The sequence below is a fragment of the Syzygium oleosum genome, unplaced genomic scaffold, assembly GCF_021117445.2.
Source record: "Syzygium oleosum isolate NSW1041296 unplaced genomic scaffold, Sole_v2.1 Sole_v2.09, whole genome shotgun sequence".
Lineage (NCBI taxonomy): Eukaryota > Viridiplantae > Streptophyta > Magnoliopsida > Myrtales > Myrtaceae > Syzygium > Syzygium oleosum.
In genome coordinates, this window is record NW_026607493.1 from 2,746,444 (window position 1) to 2,752,443 (window position 6,000).

A 6,000-nucleotide genomic window follows, 5' to 3' on the forward strand; every position below is an offset into this window, starting at 1 on the left:
AAAATATTTTACCGGCCATGGCCAGCGACCAGGCCATGGCAAAAAAAAATAAAAAAAATAATTTCAATAAAAATATTTTTTTATTAAAATATTATTAATAAAAAAATATTTATAAAAAAAATATTTTACCGGCCATGGCCAGCGACCAAGTCATGGCGAAAAAAAAAATATAGTAAAATATTTTTAAAAAAATTATTAATAAAAAATTATTTATAAGAAAATTTTTTACCGGCCATGGCCAAAAAAAATAAAAAAATTATTTTTAATAAAAGTATTATTAATTAAAAAATATTTTACCGGCCATGGCCAAGAAGGAGGAGAAGAAAAAAAGAAAAGAAAGAAATATTAAAATATTTAAAATATCATTAAAATATTATTAATAAAAAGAAATTTTATGCCGTTACCAAACGCATTTCTGTTCTTTTACTATTTCAGGAATAGAAATTTTGGGCCGTTACCAAACGCCTTCAAATGCTCAGAATCAGTTCCCGGGCACAGAATAAAAAAGAATCATTTCTGACCAGAATCTGTTCCCGGGCACAGAATGGTTGCCATGCGCAGCCTAAGTGAACTTCATTATCATAAATTCATTGATAAAAATTAGTAAAATATGAATTAAACCGTAAGTGAACTTCATTGACATATATTCATTGACAAAAATTAGTAAAATGTGAACCAAACCTTAAGTGTTTAACCAAAAAAAAAAAAACTAAACTCTAAGTGACCGGTTCCATTGGACCTGACCGGACCGGCGGTCTAGTTCGGTTCCCGGTCCTAGAACCAACCGGTCCGGTCCGCGGTTCCCAAAATTGGGAACCGGTTCTCTCGGTCCGGTTCCTGGTTCCACCTTGAAACCGGATCGGACCGGGAACCGATCACCTCTAGTTTCCATGATTTTGCACTACCGTTGAGACACGACAGAGTGGAATTTGGATTTCTAATAAAACAAGAGGAACTTGCTAATTGTACGGGGGTTAATTCCAAAAAAAAAGCACCAACTTTAGGTCGAGGGACAATTCTGGCCCGAACTTTTTTTTGTTCCATAAAAAAGCACCAACTTTAGGTCGAGGGATAATTCTGGCCCGAGCTTTTTTTTGTCCCGTAAAAAAGCACCAACTTTAGGTCGAGGGACAATTCTGGCCCAAACTTTTTTTGTCTCGTAAAAAAGCACCAACTTTCATTTAAATCCCAAATTTGGCCCCCCATTGATTTTCTGTCTGAAGTTACCCTTGTTTGAGAAAAAAAGTTATGGTGGTGAGCCTGGCGAATCTCTTCCATGGCGTCTGTCGACAGGCGGTGGTCTACAGCTTCAGATTACGACAAAACGACGAAGTTTGGCCAGAAAGATTCAATCTGGAGATATTTTTGACTTGCCGGTGAAGTGAAGAAGACGAACAGTTTCACCGTTATTCTTCAAGCTGTGGTTTAGAGAATAAGACAATGAATAATGCTTTAAATCCAGTCAGCAAGTCACGTGGATTTATTGCTAAAGTAAAATAGTCAAGTTGGAAAATCAATGGTTTTATGTCAATAAGGGCCAGATTTGGGATTTAAGTGAAAGTTGGTGCTTTTTTACGAGACAAAAAAAAGTTCAGGCCATAATTGTCCCTTGACCTAAAGTTGGTGCATTTTTACGGGACAAAAAAAAGTTTGGGCCAGAATTGTCCCTCGACCTAAAGTTGATACTTTTTTATGGAACAAAAAAAAGTTCGGGCCAGAATTATCTCTCGACCTAAAGTTGGTGCTTTTTTTTTTAATTAACCCAATTGTACGGTGTTTGACTTTTTGCTTAATCATGGACCCGACCATCATTTCAAGCAAAACTCACTTGTGTGATTAAGAGATCTTCAAACCACCATGTCTACGGGAGAAGCTGTTTTTCAAACTCTCCATGCTCTTCGTGTCGCACAACAACCGAACTCCGAAAGACGAAGTTTTCGCGGTCGGGAGGGAGGGCCGAGAGTGTTAGTACAGGAGGAGATAATGAAAAAGTAATGGAGAGAGAGGGGAGAGAGGGAGTTTCAAAATTTCTGCAAGTTGGGATCCGTATGATACACAGGACGAGATTTGAGTTAAATGATTTTTTGCTGACTTGGCAAGCCTGGCCTATGCAATATTTTCTCAGACAAGCACAAAGTTGACGATGGAATCACACAATTAAAATTTAAATGAGATAAGAACAACACAAGTGTCATAATTTTTGTACGACGCTCACTTGAGCGTCATAATTTTTTTTTATAGCTCACTTGAGTACCTATTCCGGCGATTTGTCCTACATGACATTTTAACTTAAATTTTCCTTCCGATGTGGCTTTTTAAAAACAAATTGAAGTCCAATGTGAAAATTCTTCGTCCAACATGGCAATGGTAACAAAAACGCAGTCTTTTTTCTTTCTCTCTCTAAATGCTTCCTCCACAAAAACAACGGCCCCTCTCTCTATATCTATCTATCTATCCATCTATGCTTCATCTCTTAAACTCGTAAACTACATAGATTTGCAAGAATGTATTGGTGCTGAGCTCTTTGGTGGGGAGGAAGAGGAGGAGTAGGGTTGTGACGCCCCAGAACGTCACGCGCGACACGTACCAATTAGTATTATTAATAAATTGACCAGCAGAAAACAAAGCCTAGACATGAATATCACATAAATTTAGTCAAAATATTTTTTTCTTCTCATTAATAAACCCTTGTCAGATTTACAACTCAGACAAAGCATTAAACAAGTACAAAAAACAAAAACTGGGTAGGTCAGGGTTGCCTATCTCCAACTAGAACCTTCATCCAAAAGTCTGCCTAAAGTCCGAAGCTGTCACGGGTCGATCACTTCACCCTCCGCTGCGGAACCACCATCGTCTAGGTCAAAGCCCCTCAACGGGCCAATCAACTCGCCCTCCAAGTTGAAATACCAAGCAACAAAAAGATAAGAAACCCATTCCGGAAGCCCCACATCAACCCATATCGTAGAACTACACTTAGTATATACAGCGTCAAGCTCCGGCGCAAACACATCCTCATAAACAGCATCAAAATGAACAGGAACTCCAAAACGTAGGGGCTGTGGAACATCCATCCTACATATCTGAAAAAATGATGGAATGAGCCGAAGCCCAGCAAATGAAATCTCTAGTTTTAAGTTAGGAAAATCAGCTTACCACTACCCCTGGCCTGAACACATACGCATGCATAGCAAACGATACGCATAGAACTTGAATGCAAGTTATACCTTTTCCGTCTGGATGTGCCGCAAAATCTGAATAATGCAACATACCATGATATTTTCACTTACCGCAAGCATGATGTAAAACATTTATGCTCATTCGATTAGATTCATTACTTCATCCTCCCGAACACTCCCGGGGCATCCCGACCAACGGGGCATCCCAACTCCGAGGCATCCCGGCACACACCCGGGGCATCCCGACCAACGAGGCATCTCGACTCCCGAGGCATCCCGAAACACTCCCCGGGGCATCCCGACCAACGGGGCATCCCGACACACGGGGCATCATCACACACCACTAAATGGGCGACGGAATTAATATTATTCCCATGCAAGTCATGACAACCAAGTATTTGTATGCAAAAGTCCGCTTTGGCCCGTCCCATACCGAGCCATCACGGTTTTTGTACTTTAAAGCCATGAAATGCATCATCCGAGCAATTTAAACATGAAACAATACATTTCAAACTCAGTAGCAACTCAGCTCATAAGCAATTTGGGGTTCAGAAGCAAATTCGAGTCATCAGAAGCAAGTTCAGACTCAGGAACAGATTCAGACTCAGAAGCGGATTCAGACTCAGAAGTAAATTCAGACTCAGAACCTAATTCAGACTCAAAAGTAAATTCAGACTCAGAGGCGGGTTCAGACTCAGAAGTAAATTCAGACTCAGAACCTAATTCAGACTCAAAAGTAGGTTCTGAACAATAAAGTCTGAATCAATTTTATAAGTAAGTCTGAACAGTAACCTAAACAGTAATTATGAACAGTAAAATCTGAATAGTAAATCCGAACAAGTAAAATCGATGAACAAGAAAATCCGAATAGTAAGTATGAACGGTAAAACTGAAGGACAAAGTCTAAGCAATTTTAAAAGTAGAGTCTGAACTGCAAAGTCTGGATGTTAAATCTGAAGGTAAAGTCTGAAAGTAAAGTCTGAAGGTAAAGTATGAAGTTAAAGTCTGAAAGTAAAATCTGAATATTTTTCAAAAGTGGACAGAACCAGATTTTGATAGCAAAGTCTGAGCAGGTTCAAAAGTACACAGAACCAGATTTTGATAACAAAGTCTTAGCAGTTTCAAGGTACACAAAACCAAATTTTGAGGATTAAAAATCTGCCCAGTTTCAAAAATAAACAAAAACATCCCTTGGAGAATCAAATAAACATCATCAGCACTTTGAGTATCACAATAAACATAATCATCACTTTGAGTAAAACGATTTTCTACCCTTTTTAAACATACATAAACCAATAGTAAGAACCCAACAATCACCTCAAAATTTACACTTACTCATTCCGATTTAATCGTTCCGCTTGCCGATATTATCGCCATACTTTAAGGAAACAAATCACATCCATTTGAACTTGCACAGAACCAGCAAAACAGATTCAACCATCATCACAACCTCACTATTGCACCTCAAAATAACCTTTCTCAAGCAACCAAGTTGCAAGTGCCAAGTAGATTTACTTAGCTTAAACCTAGAATTTTCACTTACCTTGAACAGAATCTGAACACCCCAAAGGTTAAAACTCTTCCGGAAATTTTGGATCGGTGATGGCGAGAGTAGAAAGTGAAGGAGAGAGTATGGGTTTGGGTGAAAATGATCTTCGGTAATTACCCAGGCGAAAGTGAAAACAGAGAGGTATTCGAAGGGGTGGGTAAATTCATTGTATTCACAGGTGGCATCTTATCTCTTCATCAAGGCCAGGTGGAAGAAATCAGCAGCTTAATCGTAGGAGTATTGGCCAAGGGAAATGATTACCCAAGGCTTAGGTGTCTAGCCCAAGGGGACAAATGGCATTCGGTCAACTCTTCTTCAACAGCCACGTGAGGGAAATAAGAGTCCAGAGGATATTTTTGAGCAGATTTCTTCCCTCTTTTTCTTACGGCAATAACCTTACTTAACTAAGATAAAACAATAATAATAATAATAATGCCCACTAATTACCAAGACGACGGTAATCTAATTAATACCGCACTACGATTAACGCACACGACAACGTCTAAATATGAAACACGTCGGACTCGGTACGATTACGTTTCCGAATCCGCGCTTCGCGAAATACGATCCAACGAAAATTCCTACGCGTCCACACGAATACTAACTCGAAAATAATACTTAGCTTTAAATCTAAGTATCATTTTCAAACATAGAAATTTCTAACGTCACAAACATATGATCACGAAATTTCCGGATGTCACAAGGGTTCTTAATTTGGAGACGTTCTTGTTTATCTTCTTGTTGTCACTCTTGATCTTGTTTTGGGTCCTTCTTTGACTTCGTTCTCGCTTTCTTCTTCGTCGTCGGCGTCTTTGGAGAGGGAGCTTTGCAAATTTGATAAGGTGATTTGCCCAATTTGAAGAATTAGGGCTAGGGTTTGTTCATGAATGAAATTGAATGTTGCCCCACTTTGATTAGATTGGATTGGGGTTCTTCAATCAGATCACTGAATAACATCGTTTGCCTTCTCACTTGTTGATTTCATCTTGTCGACAAACCACGTCGGATGCTATATAAATTTAAGCCATGTCGGATTTTTCGGCGAGATAAATCGCCAATGGCACTCAAGTGAACGATTTTTCATAAATATGGCACTGAAGTGAGTGAAAACATAGTTATAATTCTCAAGTAGGGGTCGTACGAAAATTATGACATTTTCATTATTTTTATCCCAATTTAAATTAGAATCTGTTGAGGCCCAATTAATGACGTGCCAAACTTGTTTCAAATATTTAACAACTGAGCTCCACTTTGCGTCCTTCTTATGTTGACAAC